The following is a 21,769-nucleotide window of genomic DNA, read 5'->3' on the forward strand; positions in this document are numbered from 1 at the left end:
TTTTTTTTTTTTAATTTATTTTTATTTTTTAAATAAACCCTACTCCCAACATGGGGCTCAAAATCATGGTCCCAAGATTGAGAGTCACATGTTCTGCCAGTTGAGCCAGCCAGATACCTCCCCATTATTTTCTTTTGAAAGTACACCTTTTACTACCTTCCCTTCTAAATTCATATGGAATTGTACTCTTACTGAGATTTCTAAGCATTTCCTCAAAAATTCATTGTTTTAACTTCACTGCCAAGATACCTACTTTTCTATTTTTTTCTTCTATTATAATGTCTATACCCTTTGAGTCTTTTCTGATTCCTCTTATCTTGGCTTCTGAGCTTTGAAATGTCCCAGGTTTCAGTCTTCAGATTTTATGTATTATATACAATTTTTTTTCTCTAGATGATTTCATTTAGTCTTTGGACTTTATATACCAACTATATAGTATATATGATATGTAAACTCCCAAATTTGTTTTCCTAAACCAGCTTTTTCCCATTAATATGTTTTATATAGTTATTTGACTATATCCTTAATCATCTAATAGGCATTTCAAACATAGTATGTCTACAGTCAATTTCCTCCTCTTACCTACCAAACCTTCTCCTTACACAGCTGCTCAGTCTCCGTTGATGACAATTCCATCCTTGCTCAGGTAAAGGATCTTGGGGGAAACACATGGCTCTTCAAACTCCATGTACTATCTGTTAACAAATCCTCTTGGTCTACATTTAAAACCTATCCAGAACTGAGCTGTTCCTCACCGTTTTCACTGTCATGACCTAGCAGTCACCGTCATCTTAGTCTATACTATAGTGGAAGTCTACTACCTTATCTACCTGCTTCAGGTCGTGGTGTACTAACTCTCCAGTTTGCTCACAGCACATCAGTGGTTTAAAAACACATATTAGATTGTTTCAGTTTTCTGCCTTAAACTTTCCAGTGGCTTTCTGTGTTATTCAGAGTAAAGTTTAAAGTTTATAGAATGCTCCACAAACCCTTGCATAACCTGACCTCTTTATATCTCTGACCTTATTCTCTATGCTTCTTATCTTAGCTTTTGCTATTTCAGCCATACCCTCCTCTGGAAATAAGCCAGATATACTTTTGCCTCAGGGGCTCTTACATGTTCTTCCCTCTCTTGGATACTTCTTCTACATAATGCCTACATGACTCAGTCCCTTACTTGATTCTGTGCCTCTTTTCTTTTCTTTCTTTGTTTCTTTCTTTCTCTTTTAATGTCACTTTTTCGGAGAAGGTAATAGGCTTCTCAGCCTTTCCTGATTACCATATTTAAAATAACTGCTTCTTTTTATGCTGTATTTTACTTACTATTATCAAATAATAATACAACTTTTTTTTTAAAGATTTTTATTTATTTATTTGACAGACAGAGATCACAAGTAGGCAGAGAGGCAGGCAGAGAGAGAGAGAGGGGAAGCAGGCTCCCCGCTGAGCAGAAAGCCCGATGCGGGGCTTGATCCCAGGACCCTAGGATCATAACCTCAGCTGAAGGCAGAGGCTTTAACCTACTGAGCCACCCAGGTGCCCCTAAATATTAATACAACTTATTAATAGTTAATTAATGTCTCCTTGTGGCTCAATGCAAGCTCCATGAGGGCTGGTCATTTTGTTTGTTTTTTGCTATATCCCCAATAATACATAACTCCTATGTCATTTTATTTTTTGCTAAGTAAAAAGATAATTGAAAAAAAAAAGATTTGTATAAATTAGACATTCAAAATGTTGAAAAATTAGAAGTTTCTGACTCTTAATTTTATAATTGCATTGAATCTATGCTTTATCTATAAGTGTATTCTAAAATGAACAACATTGGATTCCTTATGTCAAAAATCCATTGCACTTATAGGGATGGATCATAAAATGTTACAGATCATACAGCATTAGAAATGATTCTTATTTCACTTAGACAAAAACTATAAGATTCTTACTCATGATTTTCCATAAATCATTATATTTATATAATAAGATGACCCTGCAATCATGTCGAATTTTTTGTAGTGTATCTTGATGTCAATCACATATTTTATCCCAAGTCATGTGGGATTGAGAGGTAAAAAGGAAGAAAAAAATCAAAATTGTTTAAAAAATTAAAAATACTTAAAATTATTATGTTGAAAGAGGTTCAGAACACATTACTCCAAAATATAGCAACTTGTCCAATAGAATATTTAAAGTTCAAGGAATTTGAGAAATGGCAAGTGCAGGGAAAACTGTCTGACCTCCACCTTGTCCCCTGAAGCAGATCATAAGACCCTCATGTGAGAGGTTCCTTCTCTATACCCGGAGGAAAGGAGCATCCTTATCTCCAAAGATGAAGGGATGCCAAAAGGAATCTGAAGGAACAGGCATTGTTGTTTCCCCATTTACTACCTTTAGCTCATACCTCTTTGTCTTATCATATTTTTCTATGACTTTTCACTTTTCATCAAAACTGGTATAAAAAGACTCAGACTTAACCTTTTCTTCAGGACTTTGTTTCCTTATGAAGACTCTCTATCATGCAAAACTTCTAGTAAATACATTTGTATGCTTTTCCCTTGTTAATCCACCTTCTGACAGTCTATTTTAAAGAAACACAGCCAGAAAACCTAGGAGGGTAGTAGGAAAAGTAATTTTTCCTCCCTTATATAAGTACTCAAAGTTTTCTTGTTCTGAAGCAGAATAAGGTGTTTTAGATAATTTTACTGTGAAATGACATGAAAGAAAATATTTTGTTTTATATATTTAATATATGTATATAAATGAATAACATATGTAGCTAGTTAGAAAAAAGATAGGTAGATGTACTAAATTTGAGACTTAGTTTTTTAGCTGACATGTATATTTCAAGGTTTCATATTCACTTTAGCACATATTTCTGTGTCTGAAGACATACTGATTTTTTCCCCCTCAGGCTATCCATAATTCAATCCTTTTTTTAAGTTAGGAAGTTCAATTATGCTTTAGTCTTGGCTTTTAGTCTTGACTGTGAAACATAGGCTCTGGATCAAAGGGCTTAAAATCCCATCATCCTAAAGCCAGTAAGTGACAGAAAGGCTTTTCAATAACTCTATAGAAACCACTTACATTGAGTAAATTATATGCCACAGTAAAACATTTTTCAGAAAGTTTTAGACCACATAATGGGCACGGGAATTCCATCAATTTGGTTTCTTCATTCAGGAAAGTTCTGTAATATAATTTCTGTGCTGATGTTTGGTATAAGCCTCAGATTTTATTACACCATCATATCTGAAGAAAATTATAGATGATAGTCAAGCAACTAATTATGGAACGTGCAGTCCCAACAATTAGGCAACAAACAAGTAAAAAAAAAAAAAAAAGGAAAGGAAAATAATTGTTGAAAATGCAAAACTCATAGGTAAATCTGTCAGTTTATTGCCAGAGATATTTTAATTCCACTCAGCCAGTTTTTGTAGCTATAATAAGAAACACTAGCTGTGATAAGAAATCAAAAAGTTTAAAGGAAAATAGTTGGGACACAATGAAAATGGTTAATTTAGATCTCATTCTACCAATATCATATTGAAAATATACAGTGTTAAAGCCTTCTGCTTCGTATAAAGAATAATGTAAGATGAAATATCTTAATGTTAGGAATGCTTATGTTCTAACTTATAAACTGTCACAGCATTCCACTCCCAGTGACCCCAATCCACTTCTTATTTCTCATATAACAACCACTTCATAGCCCTACAGCTCCGGAGCTCCGTGGCATCTGCACTGGAAGGGTAGGAATTCTTGTTCCTCCTCGAATGACAATAGTCAATGTGAGAAGGAATGGGGAAACTTCTAGTCAGTAAACAGATGTAAAAATCTCCTTGTCCTGCTTCCCTACAGCTGTCAGTCACAGGATATCCAGGACAAGACACCCCTGAGAACAAAAGTTAGCTATCTCTTCCTGTTTGTCATCTTCATAGAAGACTCACAGCAGGCAGGACAGCAAGATTGGCTACCTGGGAAATCCAAGCTCGGGGATACAGAACAGTAAGAATGGCATTCAACAAATGAACGAGGATGGTAGGGGACTTTTCTTCATTGGGTGCCTGTTTAGCACACATGACTCCAGTCTTTAGGAGAATAATGGAGATCCCAAGAGAATTAACAACCAGCTTGTAGCAAACACTCAGTTTTGGCTAAGGCATGTGTTCTTTGCTTTACGTTGTCAAAAACATCCAAGTGCTGGGTGTCTTGCTCTACAGATTAAGACAATGCCTTGTTCTTTTTCACAAATAGGATTACCATACTATTTGTTATCTTGCTTAAAACACTCTTTGTTGTTGTTGTTGTTCCTGTTTTTATCCTCAGATGCTTGATTGACAATACCCTGGGAGATGTCATAGTTTCTGTAGCAATCATTGTAGTATTCTTGAGCAACAGAGAGGCTGTGAAGACTCTTTTGCAGGTATTTTGTCAATGAACCAGAAAGATGGCCTCTTAGGCAGCTCACTTATCCAACACCAACATAAACCGATGTCTACTTGAAGAGCAGATAAGAAGGAAGACACTAAATGGTGCAGGGGGAAAAAGAAGGAGGCTAAGTTCATTAAGGGTCTCCATCTGAAAGCAGCATGTGCGGAATGTCAATTTAATAATAGAATTGACAGCTCTTCTCTGGTGTCACTCTGTCACAATGGCTTCTTTGACAATTTATAAAATGGACTCTTTGTAGATGTCAATGAGTGGCACTGCATACATTTGTGAATGCCTCGCATAACTAACATTCTCCCTTATGCCTCGTTTGGAGGATCTGTCCCAAGAATCTTTTCACACTGACCCAGGGAACTGGTACATGGAGATCTGGGGAAACTACTCTATCTCAAATTTAGTATAAAATGTTAGAGACCTATCATCATCAGGTCATAAATCAAAATGTTAACTAGTTTGAAAATACTCTTAGGCTAGAAGGTGTTTTTGAGCTATGTCACACTGCTATCATGAATACAAAAGTCATTTGATCACTTATTAACCTTGGGATGAGCTTAGTATAAGCTGATTTAATTATTTCAGGCTAAATTTGACCTTATGAATTGAGTCAGCCAGTACTGCATATACCCAGAAATGAAGACTTTTAAAAATCTTAAGTAGCACTGACTGTAGAAAATAACACTGTAGAAAGTAAAAAAAAATTCTCATTGCGCAAGTGTAGAATCTATCACTGAAATTATATTTTTTGTTGCTTAAACACTTTTTTTTTTTTTTTTTTGGTCTGGCTGATTAGAGTTGAATTAGGAAAACAAACAAAACAAGACAAAAATGCAAAATGGATTTCCCAAATATTCAAAATTCCTATTTAAATTTCAGTCATTTACTTTATATATTAAAATTATTTTATGATTTTAGTAGTGTTATCAAAAATTGTTGTCCCTAAATAAACAAATATATACAAATACGTTCATCTTTTGAATAAAGATGGCAAATATATAATTCCATTTACTCTAGTCATCATGAAAAATTGATTTGACCAGATCAATGACAATTTTGTTCATTGTGCTAAAACAAAAATTATAAAATATATAAATTATTTTTTCAAGATAAGAATATTGAGTTCTTTTTTTGTTAGGGACAGGTAACAGGAAAACATGTATATTCCATTTTCTCAAAGGAATATTCATTGATTCATTGATCCTTCAACCATGCTTGATTTCTTTGGAAAATAGTACTATAGTATCTCAATTATTATGTTACAACAGGAAGACATTGGTTTTATCTGTAAGTAACAGATACAAAGTAGAAGATATTGAAGAAGCTTATTTTATATCTAAATTATTTTTATTGTGCTGATATTACCTATTTATTCACTTCAGTAATATTCAATATTTCACTATGCATAAAATTAATTTAATTTTGGGTGGAAAGAAGAGAAGCATAAAATAATTATACAGCTAATTTGTAATGTTCTGGAGATGGAAGGAATCTTAAAGATCCATGAAACTAACTTTATTATTTTAACTTTGAGGAAACTTAAAACATAAAGTTAACCAACTTTCTGAATTTGAGGACAAAATGTCTGACTGATCACAATATAACATGTTGATCAGAAATTATTAAATAATTTAAATATTTTTGTTTAATAACATAAAAATGCAGCTCAAAATATTTGACTGTGAAATATCCCCATTCTGCATGGTTGTTTGTTCTTTGTATGTGGCCTATTTGAGCATCCTGGAACAAAATAGACATATATGAACCTATCTTATGGAAATATTCAATGTAAATTAAATGTAACACAGTTAACCATCCATTCTGTACTGTACTTTTAACACTGATTTGTCTTATCAGTTAACTGGTAATAACAGGCTATTACCTTAAAGGTATATAGAGAGTTAAAGTATCTTTAATTTAGCTTAATAATTATAACAATCTATAAGATAGGAGAAAGTATTGTAACTCATAATCTGGTAAGTGGTTAAAATCCAAAATATATAAAGAACTCATAAGTTCAATAGCAAAATAATAATAATAATAATAATAATAATAATCTGATTTAAAAATGGGCAGAGGAACATTTTCCAAAGAAGATATACAAATGACCAATAGGAACAAGCAAATATGTTCAATATCACCAGTCATCAGGGAAACATGAAACAAAACCACAATAAGATATCATTTCATACCTGTTAGGATGGCTGTAGTCAAAAAGACAGGTGAGAACAAGTGTTGGGAACAATTTGGAGGAAAAGGAACCCTTGTGTACCTTTGGAAGGAATGTGAATTGGTACAGCCAGTATAGAAAACAGTATGGAGGTTCCTCAAAAAATTGAAAGTATAGTTACCGTAAGATTCAGGAAGCCAACTTCTGGGTGCATATCTAAAAAAAACAAAATTAAGATGTTAAAGAGATATCTGTACTCCCATGTTAATTATGGCATTATGCATAATAGCCAAGTTATGGAAATAACCAGTCTACAGATGAATGGATAAAGAAAATGGAATATTATTTAACCATGAGAAAGAAGGACATCCTGTCACTTGGGACAAAATGGAAAGACCTTAAGAGCATAATGCTAAGTGAAATAAAGCAGAGAAAGACAAATATAGTAGTCCTTTGCTTACCCACAGGGAATATGTTCCAAGAACTCCAGTGAATGCCTGAGACTCTGAGACTGACAGTACTGAACCCTGTATGTACTATGTCCTTTCTTACACATTCATTCCTATGATAAATTTTAACGTATAAATTAGGCATGGAGATTAACAACAGTGACTACTAATAAAATAGAACAATTATAACAACTTATTGTAACAAAAGCTATGTGAACGGTCTCCTAATATCATTCGATATTCACACTTCTGATAAAATGTCTGGGCGACAAGTTGAAGTGAGATAAATGACACAGACCCTGTGACTTAGCATTATGTTACTATTGACCCACCTCACCACACATCAGAAGGAGGAACACAACGCAGGTTAACTAAAAACTTAAAAAGTGAAACTGTGGATAAAAGGAGGCTATTGTACTCTGTGATATTATTTATACATGGAACCTAAAAAAGCCAGACTCATAGAACCTTGGAAGCAGAGTAGAATGATGGTTGTCAGAAGAGTTGTTCTAAGGATACAAAATTCCAGTTGTAAGATAAATAAGTTCTGGGGATATAATGTACAACATGGTGGTTTTACTTAATAATACAGTATCATAAACTTGAAAGTTGCTGAGAGAATAGATCTTAATAAATGTTCTCACCACAAAAAGAAATGGTAATTAATATGAGATGGTGGAAGCACTAACTAATGCTGGTGTGTTCATCCATTAGCAAGCTGTAAGCATATTATATCAATGCATTGTATGCTTTAAACTTACACAGTGATATATGTCAGTTATATCTCAATAAATCTTGAAAAAGTAAAATAAAAAATACATTAATAAATCTAATTTTTCTACTATTTATCCAAACATAAATCTTCTGTTGTCTTCAGGGTGTTAGAGAAAATTGTTGACATAAGCATCTATTCTATGTTGAAAGTAGTTTTTTTTTTATATTGATGATGTTACAAAAAATATGTTAACCCATGATATTGTTTAATAAAATATGTGTCTAGGGCACCTGGGTGGCTCAGTGGGTTAAGCCTCTGCCTTCGGCTCAGGTCATGGTCTCAGGGTCCTGAGATCAAGGCCTGCATCAGGCTCTCTGCTCAGCAAGGAGCCTGCTTCCCTCTCTCTCTCTGCCTACTTGTGATCTCTTTCTCTCTGTCAAATTAATAAGTAAAATCTTAAAAAAAAATTATGCTTAGAATACTCACAAAAATTAAAACAATGTAAAGCATATAATATAGCAGGAGTGATTATAGGTTTCTTTTATTTTTGCCTCAGAAAAGTTTTTTTAAAGTACTGAAATAAAATGCTTTATTATGAGATTAGATTTTGACACCAATAAGACACATCAATTTCACTTAAAATTACTGCTGGACTTTTAAAAACAAACAGTTGAGGGACGCCTGGGTGGCTCAGTCAGTTAAGTGTCTGCCTTTGGCTCAGGTCATGATCCCAAGGTCTTGGGATCAAGTCCCACATCAGGCTCCTTGCTCAGTGGGGAGTCTGCTTCTCCCTCTGCCTGCCAGTCCCCTTGCTGTTTTCTATCTCTCTGACAAATAAATAAATAAAATTAAATTAAAAAAGCAAAAAGTTGAATTCAGTGATATAGCCAATCCTTTAATCCTTCAATAAATCTATTTGACTACAATTTAAGTGATGATTGTTTTCTTCAGACTATTGGATATAGATGTAAGTTAATGCCATTTTTTATCATAGAAAAACTAAAACCTGTAACCTTAACTCTTGTTAAAACAAAAATTACAAGATGCTTTTTTGAGTCACATAAATATTAAATGTAGAAGATCAAAAACCAATAATAGATAATTCTAACAGAACCATAGATCTTTCCAGGGTGTGAGGTCAGTGACATTAAAATATCACCTCTTTAAAAATTAATAGTGAGTTCAGTTTCAGTGAAAAAAATTTCAAAAAATTATTTTAAAGTTCCTGAATTGATATTTGGAGTTGACAGTCTTTGATGAGAGTACACATGAAATTTATGTTACCTATCTACTAAAGAATTTAAATTTCTCAAGAGAAGTGGTATTTGTAATATGTCACAGATGATCACATACGTGGTAATCAAATATGTTATGTAACATGCCACGTATACATATATGATAGGTACAGTTACCATCTTAGCACTTTCCTATGAGGTATTTCTAAGTAGGCACTTTGGTTTTCATCCTAGCCATACAACTTAACCAAAGAGAATCAGATGCACTAGTTTGCAATGAAAGAAGTCTATAGGCAGAGGTCCTTGCATGATCAAAATTTTATAAGGAATCATGTTAAACTAATTGATTGTAATAGTACTAAATAGGGGAAATATTTCTATACTTACTGGAAAAGTATTCTTGTCATTGTTGAGCAGACTTTGAATATACACAATAACATTTCTTTTTTTTTTCTTTTCTTTTTTTAAAAAATATATTTACTTGAGAGAAAGTGTATGTGAACAGGGGGAGGGACAGAGGGAGAGGGAAAGAAGCCGACTCCTCATTGAGCAGGGAGCCCATCTCAGGGTTCCATCACAACCCCAAAATCATGACCTAAACTGAAATCGAGATCAGATGATTAAATGATTGAGCTAGACAGGCGCTCATGCACAGTAACATTTTAGATCATTTTTTTTTACATCTGACTCTGAATAAAACCACAACTCAGTAGTCCTCATTTATATTGGAAAAATGTTTCTCACCCCATTTAAGTATCCTTTGTGTGGATAATTTTATGTGATTCAACAGTTTAATTTATAGCTTCTTTGCGCAGAGGCCAATTTTACGTGAGCTTATTCAAGTGAAATTATATTAGATTCCATTTTATACCTGATTAGGCTGTCTCTGTGACATAGAGTCATGGCACAATGTGTCAAAATTATCAGCTTCTGCTTTTGGAAAATAGATTAATATTAAAGTGGAAGCTGATGCAGAAAAAATCAATCAAAAAGGATAATTCACCTATATTCATCTCTTGATATCATTTTTTTTCTAATTTAACTACAAGGTGAAAAAAGTGTTACAAATTTTAACATTTAAACCTTGAAAGTAAAGATAAATAAAAGAAACAGAAAGTAGATTGGTGATTACCAGGGGCAGGGAGTGGGAGAAATTGATGAAGGTGGTCAAAGCATACAAACTTCTAGTTTTCAGATAAATTATAAGGATCTAATGTATAGCATGGTGACTATAGTTTACAATACTTAATTATACACTTGAAAGTTGCCAGCAGAGTAGACTTTAAATGTTTTCACCACAATTAAAAAAGAAATGGTAACAATATGGATTGATGGATGTGTTAACTAACCTTATTGTGGTAATGATTTCATAATGTATGTGTGTATCAACTCACCACATTATACATTTAAAATTTAAACAATTGTATACATCCATTATATCTCAATAAAGTTGAGGGGAAAGTCCTCTATCTCTTCAGAAAAAAAAAAAGAGAGAGAGAGAGAGAGAGACAGAAAGAAAAAAGAAATAGCAATTTGAAGAAGCTTTTTACGGAACCAAACTAAATCAGAGATTTTACCCTGAACCCCTGGAAAGCCTGAATCTCAGCGATTATATACTACTTCCAACATATTTTTCATAGGCACTGATAGCAATAACAACCTTATCAGCCTTATTGAAAGTAGCTTAAATGTTTATACATAAAAAAAACCCATATCTGTACCTATATCTATACCCACATTTGCATCTTTATCTGTAACTCATGTCTATCGTATAGCTTCTGATGTAATGCTTGCACAGAATGGACTGAATTACAAAATGTAAGAAATTAAAAAGAAATTAGTTTAACAATGTGTGAGTTTTTGTCGTGTGTACTGAATTCAATTGTACAATTAGCATTATTGTGGGGAAAAACTGAATTAATTTTAAATATTTTATTAATATGAAATATTACAAAGATTTTTCCTTTGAAGTCATCTTTTTTAATTGACGTGTAATTGGCATACAATATTATATTTGTTTCAGGTGCATAACATAGTGATTCAACAATTATATATATCACAAAATGCTTACCATGAGAAGCATAGTGATCATCTGTTGCCATACAAAGCTCTTATAGTATTATTGACTGTATTTCCTCTCCTCTCTTTTTCAGCCTCATGATTTATTTGCTAACTGGAGTTTCACCTATTTTCCTATCCGCAATCACCTGTTTCTTCTCTGTATTTATGAGTCCATTTCTGTGTTTTGTTTGTTCATTCGTTTTTGCGATTCTACATAGAAATGTGATCATACGGCATTTGACTTTTCTCCCTTAGCATAATGCCCCCAATGTAGGTGTGAAAGGCAAAATTTCATTTTTTTTTTGGACATGGGTAGCTTTATTTATATTAAATAATATAGACTTTAGGACAAACACTAACAAAGATAAAGTAGGCTATTTTATGATAAAAGCCTCCATTTATCAAGAAGATATAACAATAGTAAATATATATGCATCCAATATAGGAGCACGTTATATATACAAGAAACAAATGGTAACAAATCTAAAGAGAGAAATAGCAATAAAATAGTAGTAAGGTCTGCAATAATCCACATTTTAAAGATTTTTTAAAAAAATTATTTTCAGCATAACAGTATTCATTATTTTTGCACCACACCCAGTGCTCCATGCAATCCATGCCCTCTCTAATACCCACCACCTGGTACCCCCAACCTCCCACCCCCCACTGCTTCAAACCCTTCAGATTGTTTTTCAGAGTCCATAGTCTCTCATGATTCACCTCCCCTTCTAATTTCCCCCAACTCTCTTCTCCTCTCTAACTCCCCATGTCCTCCATGCTATTTGTTATGCTCCACAAATAAGTGAAACCATATGATAATTGACTCTCTTTGTTTGATTTATTTCACTCAGCATAATCTCTTCCAGTCCCGTCCATGTTGGTACAAAAGTTGGGTTTTCGTCCTTTCTGATGGAGGCATAATACTCCATAGTGCATATGGACCATATCTTCCTTATCCATTCGTCCGTTGAAGGGCATCTTGGTTCTTTCCACAGTTTGGCGACTGTGGCCATTGCTGCTATAAACATTGGGGTACAGATGGCCCTTCTTTTCACTACATCTGTATCTTTGGGGTAAATACCCCGTAGTGCAATGGCAGGGTCATAGGGAAGCTCTATTTTTAATTTCTTGGGGAATCTCCTAGTTGAGTACTATTCCATTATATAGACCACATCTTTATTTATTTATTTTTTTTTTTTTTAAGATTTTACTTATTTATTTGAGGGGGAGAGAGAGAGAGAGAGAGAATGTGCCTGAGCAGGGCATGGTGGCGCAGAGGCCAAGGGAGAAGCAGACTTCCTGATGAGCAGGGGGTCTGACATAGAGCTTGATCCCAAGACCCTGAGATCATGACCTGAACTGAGGACAGACACTTAACCAACTGAGCCACCCAGACTCCCCTATATACCATATCTTTATCCATTCTTCTACTGATGGACACTTAGGTTGCTTCCATATCTTGGCTATTGTAAATAATGTTGCATCGAACATAGGTGTGCATATATCTTTTCAAATTAGTATTTTTTCCCTTTTGGGGAAATACCCAGAAGTGGAATTATTGCATTGTATGATATTTCTACTTTTAATGTTCTGAGAAATCTCCATAGTGGTGGTACCAATTTAGATTTTCACCAATGGTGCATGATGGTTCCTTTTTATTCACTTGTTTTTTCTTGTTTTTGATACTAGCTATTCTGACAGGTATGAAGGGCTATCCCATTGAAGTTTTGATTTGCATTTCCCTGATGAGAAGTGATATTGAGTATTTTAAAATGTGCCTCTGGGCCCCGTGCATGTTCTCTTTGGAAAAACCTCTATTTAGGGGCACCTGGGTGGCTCAGTGGGTTAAAGCCTCTGCCTTCGGCCCAGGTCATGATCCCAGGGTCCTGGGATGGAGCCCCACATTGGGCTCTCTGCTCAGCAGGGAGCCTGCTTCCCTTCCTCTCTCTCTGCCTGCCTCTCTGCCTACGAATGATCTCCATCTGTCAAATAAATAAATTAAAACAAACAAACAAAAAACACCTCTATTTAGGTCATCTGCCCAGTTTTTTTTTTTTTTTAAGATTTTTATTAATTTATTTGACAGACAGAGATCACAAGTAGGCAGAGAGGCAGGCAGAGAGAGAGAGGAGGAGGCAGTCTCCCCACGGAGCAGAGATCCTGATACTGGGCTCAATCCCAGGACTCTGAGATCATGACCTGAGCTGAAAGCAAAGGCTTTAACCCACTGAGCCACCCAGGTGCCCCAACTGCCCAATTTATAATTGAATTATTTGTTTCTTTGATGTTGAGTTGTATGAGTTCTTTTACTCAGTTTATTTTAAAATATTTTAAAATTTTCAACATAAATTATTACAAATAAAATATATAGATAAATACAACAGATCTCCATGTAAGAGACTCAACAAAGTAGACTGATAAATATTAGCATTTTATAACATTTTCTCCATATATTTTTACTTTAAGTTAGAAACCATTTTAACACTGTAAATCAAGACCAATTTGTTGACAGATACTTCACGGGAAATTTATACATTAATAATTCTAGGTCTTTTCCTTAAAGGAGGAAGTTGGTTTATGATAATAATAATGATAATATTAAAAGTAATATTTCCTGAGTCCCAGTTTCTTCCCCATCATTTCAAAGACTTGATATTTGAGGACAACAAAAGCTAGTTGACAACACCATTAAGAGTGATCACACTTTTGAGAATTAAATTCCCATTTCCCAATACAGCTGTGTGTTTTTGAAACTGTATGAAGATTGAGTTTGCTCCACAGTAACATTGGTGATACATTAAGACTGCTAATCACACATTACATCTTTTGTACATTGCTTTAGTCAGTTAATTTTACCAGGTTATATCTAAATAGAACTTGCTTATAATTTTAGGGAAGACATAAATGCAGTGTACAAATATTTTAGTACATAGAAATATGAATCAATTACTGTTAAATATTAATGATTATACTTATAATGCACATTTATTAGGATAGCAGCTAGATTTTTAGAATTAAGAAACAGAAACAGATTTTACTTGTTTGAGCTAAAAACAAACAAACAAACAAAAAAAACAAGTATCGAGAGGGCATGGAATGGCTCCAAAAAGCTTGGCAAAGTTCAGAGAACAAGGTTGAAGGTTACTCACCCATTATTCAGAGACTCTTGATAATGCCAGTCACTGCCACTGGGCTCTGGACACTCAAATATTGCCTCCCTTACCAACTCCAGACTCTGGTGCTTCCTCTGTTATTATAACTGCTTTTGGAATCAAAGTAGCTACTGTTGCTACCAACTCTGCTTCTCTTCACCAATAGGATACCTGAATTTCCTTGATATTGTTTCACACTCACAGTCTGGTTTAGAGATTTCTGGGTAAAATCTAGATCATGTGCCTTTATCTTCGCATCAGGAGAATCAAATTACCATTTTTTTTTTTTAACATCTTCAAATCTGAGTGTGGGGAATCAATATCTCACTCCTAAAAATGGGTCAGAAGCTGGATGACAAAAAAATAATAAATGCTTATGATCATTGTGAGAAATGCAATACTATGTAATGAAAGCAATCTTGAAAAAAAGAAGAATCAACTCAACTCAGAAAAAATAACAACGTTGATAGGAATTAATGGTATTTGGAATTAAAAGTGATTCTCAGCATGGCAGTATGATTTCAAATGATGGAGCCTGGCTGGCTCAGTTGGTAGAGCATGTGACTCAATCTTGTTGATTTGTAGGTTCAAGCCCCATGTTGGGTATGGAGATTACTTAAAAAACAAAATCCTTAAATGATTTACTAACAGTGAGTTAAATAGAATTCTGAGAAGTATAACACACTTTTTTGGTGTTAGTAGGTAGTATAAACTCTACATGGTCCCAAAGAGCCTTACACTAAAATACTACAGTCCACATGGAAATTGGTTGCTATCTTTAGAAAAAAATAGAAGCTTTGAATTTATTTGCGTAGGATAGATAAACATAGTCCATTCTAAACTCTCCTTATATGATTTACTATGGCATTTGATTTTTTTCCAGGATTCTTTTAACATTTTTGGCAGATTCTTCTTGAAGTCTTCATATATATTATGTGAACAACTGATTATGGTTAGACTCAATCTGTGATTGTAGAGTAGTGCAGCCAAGTTTGTTTTCCACAATATTTGGTACAATCTATAAATTCTGTTTTAATCCCTCTTATATAAATGACATATGACCTAAAAAAAAAAAAGACAAGGCAAAATTTACAATATCTTGGCTCACAGAAGATTAATGCAGAACTCCAATTATCATTCTTACTTTCAGCATAAAGTTAGATGGTATTAAGAATACCTGGTTGGCTCGGTCAGTTAAGCATCTGTCTTTGGCTCAGGTCATGATCTCAGGATCTTGGGATTGAGTTCTGCTTCAACCTTCTTGCTCAGTGGAGTGCCTGCTTTGCCCTCTGCTCGCCACTCCCCCGCTTGTGCTCTCTCTCTGACAAATAAATAAACAAAAATCTTTAAAAAAATTAGATGATATCACTGTATCTAATGATCCTTTAATGATAAAATGATCATAAAGAATGAATCTGTGGGAGGATCTTTGATGGAAATATTAAAAAACATAGTATAACTCAATGCTGTTAAGCTTTTGATTATATTACAGGAAATAAAGTATTTGGAGCAAAGAGGCAGAGACATTATTCATTACTCGTTCATTCAACAAATATTTATTGAGTGCCTACTATGTACCTTAGGCGTTTGGTATTTAAAAGTGAGCAAAGCAGATTGCCCTCCAAAAAAAAAAAAAAAGGGCAAACAAACCTGACCCTGTGGACTTCACAATCTAGTAGAGCAATGTGGATTTTTTTTTTTTTTCGTTTTGGGAGTTTATTATTTATATTTATTTTGATTCCAGTATAGTTAACATACAGTGCAATATTACTTTCAGGTGTACAATATAATGATCCCATAATTCTATACATTACTCGGTGCTCCTTAGGACAAGTGCACTACTAATCCCCATCACATATTTAACCCATTCCCCCAACCCACCTCCCCTGTGGTAACATCTGTTTGTTTTTTATAGTTAAGAGCCTTTTTTCTGTACCCCCCCTTTTAAAAAAAAAAATTATTTATTTATTTGAGAAATAGAGGAAAGAGAGAGAGAGCATGAGCTGGGGGCAGGGATGGAGGGAGAAAGAGAAGCAAACTACCCACTGAGCAGGGATGTTGACAAAGCACTCGGCCCCAGGACCCTAGGAACATGACCTGAGCCCAGGGTAGATGCTTAACTGACTGAACCACCCATGTGCTTCTGCCCTCCCTTTTCTCCTTTGTTCATTTGTTTTGTTTCTTAAATTCCACATATGAGTATAATCATAGGTAATTGTCTTTCTCTGGATGACTTATTTTGCTTAGCACTATACTCTCTAGATCCAACCATATTGTTGCAAATGGTAAGATTTCACTATTTTTATGGCTGAATGATATTCCATGTATATGTATATTCACACACAGACACAGACACATGCACACAACACTCACACCTGCATCTTTATCCATTCACCTATCAGTGGATACTTGGGCTGCTTCCATAGTTTGACCCTTATAAATAATGCTGCATTAAGCATAGGGGTGTATACATCCCTTTGAATTAATGTTTTCCTATTCTTGGTGTAAATACCCAGTAGTATGATTACTGGATTATAAGGTAGTTCTATTTTTAATTTTTTGAAGAACCTCCATACTGTTTTCCACAATGGCTACATCAGTTTGCATTCCCACCAACAGTGCATGAGGGTTTTTTTCTTCATATCCTTGGCAACACATGTTGTTTCTTGAGTTTTTTATTTTAGCCATTCTGACAGGTATGAGGTGATATCATTGTTATTCTGATTTGCATTTCCCAGTGGTGAATAATGTCAAGCATCTTTTCATGTCTCTTTTGACCATCTGTATGTCTTCTTTGGAGAAATGTCTGTTCAGGTCTTCTGCCCATTTTTAAATCAGACCTTTTTTGTTTTTGGTATTGAGTTGTGTAAGTTCTTTTATTTTGTATACTAACCCTAGCAGTGTGGATTTTAGAAAGTAAATGTTTTAAAAATGATATAACAGTAAGTACTATGATGAATGGAGAAGAATATGGGAGAGGGTATTCCAAGAACTGGGAGGTGGTGGACTTGGAGATGATGGGGAGAGGTTGTAATTTTAAATAGAATTTTTAGCATCACAAAGAAGGTTATCTTTGATCACAGAGTTAGAGGAGAGGCTAAGGCCATTCACCATGTTAGTATCTGTGGAAAAAATATTCCAAGTAGAAAGGACAGTCAGTGAAAAGGCAGGAAAATATTGGTTGTGTTCAAGGAACAGCAGGAAGGCCAGCATGACTGGAGTATAGTGAACAGGGTAACATGGCTGGGTGTAGTAGGATATGAGGCCAGAATAGTAATGGGGTCAGATTGCAGAGGATTTTGAAGATGAATGTACATAGGCCATCTCTGAGGGACTCGGAGGGCTCCTGGAAGATCAGGAGGAAAGATCATTGCTTTCATTTAGCTGAATTGACTTATAATGTGATTCTTTGTATTGCTTAGAGGGTTATCCTAGGTAATAAACATTAGAGCCCCAAACTGGAATATTGCCTGCTGAGTTCCAAGTTGACTCTTGGGTACAACACTCAACATTCTAAATGTTTTAGTTTTCATCTATAAAACAAATAAACAAATACATGTCAAGTTTATACATAATTTGACACAGGTTTAGAGCATGAGAAATGTGAGTTAAACTACCACTAATAGTGGCAAATGTTAATGCTGGTAGGAGTAAACCTCTTTACAAATGCCATTTCAGACAGCATATATATGTGTGATTTAATATTATAGTGTTATATTTACAAAATATTTATTTTGGAAATTCAACTACGGAAAAATTAAAACTTGAAAATAGCTTTGTAGCAGTTGGGAGCATATTTAGTGATGAATAGAAGCAGGAGAGAGTGTGGGGGGAGTGGCTAACTGTTTCAGTAGGGCATGTAACTCTTGATTTTGGGCCCCCTGTGGGGGGCCCCATGAGCCCCATGTTGGATGTAGACCTTACTAAAAAAAAAAATAAATAAATAAGTTTTAAAAAGGCAGGGAATAGAGATGGAATTTGGCCTACCACTGTCTTTGAAGGCGATAGGAGAATGAGCATTTTATAATCTCAAGAGGGCATAATAGACAATAGATTGAGAAAACTGGTTGTGCTTTCTTTGAAATCTCATATCAGCAAGAATAAAATGAAACCACTACAAGGTAAGCTATGAACTAATTACTTGTAAGACATTACATTTATTTATTTATTTATTTATTTATATTAATATATAATGCATTATTTGCTTCAGGGGTACAGGTCTGTGATCAGTCTAACACAGTTAACAGCATTCACCATAGCACATACCCTCCCCAATGTCCATAGCCCAGCCACCCTATCCTTCTCCCTCAACCCCCAGCAATCCTTAGTTTGTTTCCTGATTTTAAGAGTCTCTTATGGTTTGCCCATTTGCAATGATCTGGATGGAGCTAGAGGGTATTATGCTAAGCGAAATAAGTCAGTCAGAATAAGACAATTATCATATGATTTCTCTGATATGAGGAATTTGAGAGGCAGGATTGGGGGGTGGGTCATGGGGGTAGGAAGAGAAAAAATGAAACAAGATGTGATTGGAAGGGTAACACATTACATAGTGTAGCAGTATAAGTACATATTGGAATCTGGAACATGAAAAAATATACTAAGTTTATACAGTGTAGTTCAAGAAAGTGTCTTGATCTACCTTTAAAATATTCTCATGGTGGAAATAGGACAAACTATCAAGAGTACTGTTACTAGGTAGTAAGATAAAACAGTCTAATTTTGTTTTATTATAGCTGAGTAACAGATACAGATAGAGATTAACTGGTATGCGATCCTAGGCAATTCAGTATACAAATGTAAATGATTCTAATTACTTATATCATTATCATGATCATCAATATAGATTTTAATAAATTTTCCTCTGAGAAAGCATCTTTAAAATGTATACTAAATGCATGCTTTGCTCAGTGAATTGTGCATTAGAAGTCATTTATTCAGTTTCAATGTCAAGCTCTTATAATGGTTCATTCTCATTCAACTCTTGATTAGCTCTAAATATATTATTCACTTGGTTATTTGTAAAGAGTCAGCTACCACAAATATTTAATGCCAACATTGTTTACCCAGGACTTCCGGATACTCTAGTTTTAACATTTTTGGACTGTGATTTTCCCTATCTATGGGATTAAGCCAGAAAAGCCTCAAGAGGTCTTGTCAGTGAAAAAGACTCAACTGTGTTCACTGAACATCCGTTTCATATTCATTTGCTTTCCCTTCCAAGACCTTCATCTTTTAGAGATAGACTTCTCTAACTAGTCAATTTCATTATTGCAGATTAGAAGGTGGCACATTTCTCAATGTCTATTAATTCGCTGACATCCTAATTTATACATAAATGTTCTTGTTAATTTACTTACCATTAAATAATTCCCCAAAGTAGGAGCACTTCAGGTGAACAGCAGAAAAAAAAAAAAAAAAATATATATATATATATATATATATATATATATATATATATATATATATATATATTAGTTTTTAAAGCACAAAGGAATAACTGAACTGTCTCTAAATTGAGGCTATGGCCCTTCCATAGAATTTCTAGTTTGAAAAAAAAGAATAATTTATTAAATGATAGTTTTCTAAATCCACATAAATTTACCAGAAGCAGTTGGTTGTTCCACATGTTTTTGAATTTCGTCAGTGTAAGGAGTAAGCAAAAGGAGTATGAGTGTTATTTCAATGTCCTGGAACAAACCCTTTAATGTGTTTGTATATATTGCTGAAAATGTGGCATATAAAATATCTAAGCTCACTTCATTACAGTGTTGAAGCAGGATTGAAATGGATCAAGAACTATATATAACCAGTGAGCCAGCCAAGTCAACCACATGTGAAGATAGAAAATCCTCCATAAATGTGACACACAACATTAACTATAAATGTAACCATGGCCTCCCATTTCATTGGTGATCTTCAATATTCTTCTCAAGTGTTATGCAAGCATAATCCATCAAAAATTCAGACAGAAAAGCCAAATGACAGGTGAATCTTCTTTATCAAAATCCTCACATGAGAGGCACTGTTCTTGTAGAATTTAAAACCAGCAGTCCATTATATTAGAGGAGGCAGATTTAACTCAAATAAAATGACCAAGTAACCAGCTATACTATTCCACACGTCTTTATATCATGTTATTGTGAGAGATGATCAGCCTTGGCACTACTATAGAAATAGTACACTTATATGTCAAAGTCGTTGCTTGTTCAAAAAAATATATTCATCCATCTCAATGAAAAAAAAATAATTGTCAAACTAATGTTAGTCATCAAATGAATAAATCACTCATTTAATTAATTTTTTTCAGGTTTAGAAAAGAGATGATACAAAAATCACCCATGAAAGCACAACTTCAGCAAAGATGATACAGAAACAAAAATCAGTCAAAAAGGCAATTAAAAGGATAAAATCAGTTAAAATCAATGGTAAGCGTTTACAGCTCTATTGTGATATTTTCCTACATGTCTACCATGTACTTCTCATATTATTTTTCTGATGCAAATATCTGAATGCTGCTCAAAATAACAAAATGTAACTTGGAACATCACACAGATTCAAATCAGTCAGGTCAAAGCTTTAGAAATAGAGCATATATTAATGTTACTGCTGCTGTAACCAATTCTGACAAATGTAGTGAATGGAAAACAGCACATTTGTTATCTTTTAGTTTTTGTTGCTTAGAAGATCGACAAAGTTTTCACTGTGCTAAAATCAAGATGTGAGCAGGCTGTGTTCTTTCCAGAGACTAGGGGAAATCCATTTCCTTCTCTTTTCCAGCTTCTATGGCTTACCTGTGTTCCTTAGCTCACGGCCCCCTTCTTCTGTTTTAAAAGCCAGGAACTTCATCTCTCTGTCCCTTCTTTCATTGGCACATCTCTATCTTTGACCCAGTTTGGAAAGCTTTTAGGCACCCATGATTAGATTGGGCCAACCAAGATGATCCAAGATGATGTTCCCATCTCAAGATCTTTAATCTTAATAGCATATGCAAAGTCCCTCTTGCTATGTAAAGTAACATTCATGGGTTCTGGGGATTGGGGTATGGACATCTTTGAGAGGTCATTATTTTGTCTACTTCAGAGCAGCAATGCAACATAAGCTAAAACATATCAGACTGTGTTTATAACTGATTGTGGCTGGGATCTTTGCTTCAATTCTTGTCAGCATTATGGGGTATTCACTTTCATGTTTATTCAGTTAATTCAGAGATTTTAACATTATCTGAATCAAAAATCTGGCATCTACCACAGGGTGTAGAAATTACCTGTTGCTTATCAAGTCTACAAAAAGTCTACAGAATTTGCTGGTTTGTTTTGTAGAACCAGCAGTTTGGAAGATGCTTTCTGAAATCCTTGCTAATTCTGCCAATTAAGGGAATTCAGAAAATGTTATCTTGCATTTAGACCTTTCACTTTGCACTGAGTTGAGTTGTTTCCCTTTTGAAATAATTTAAATATTTCATACTATATGGTAAGTATATTAAAAAGAAGAGGGACTGGGATGCCTGGTTGGCTCATCGGTGAAGCATATGACTCTTGATCTCA

At 34.4% G+C, this 21,769-nt stretch overlaps 1 long non-coding RNA gene across 1 annotated transcript in view; it reads left to right on the plus strand.

The window, feature by feature from the left end:
- LOC116567192 overlaps positions 1 to 20,582 on the plus strand; it is a 59,648-nt gene extending 39,066 nt beyond the window's left edge. The window contains exon 3 of the long non-coding RNA XR_004276146.1: positions 20,533 to 20,582. This is a non-coding gene — a long non-coding RNA (uncharacterized LOC116567192). The remainder of the gene's footprint in view (positions 1 to 20,532) is intronic.
- Positions 20,583 to 21,769: the final 1,187 nt, after the last annotated feature.

The sequence above is a fragment of the Mustela erminea genome, chromosome 1 (assembly GCF_009829155.1).
Source record: "Mustela erminea isolate mMusErm1 chromosome 1, mMusErm1.Pri, whole genome shotgun sequence".
Taxonomy (NCBI): Eukaryota; Metazoa; Chordata; class Mammalia; order Carnivora; family Mustelidae; genus Mustela; species Mustela erminea.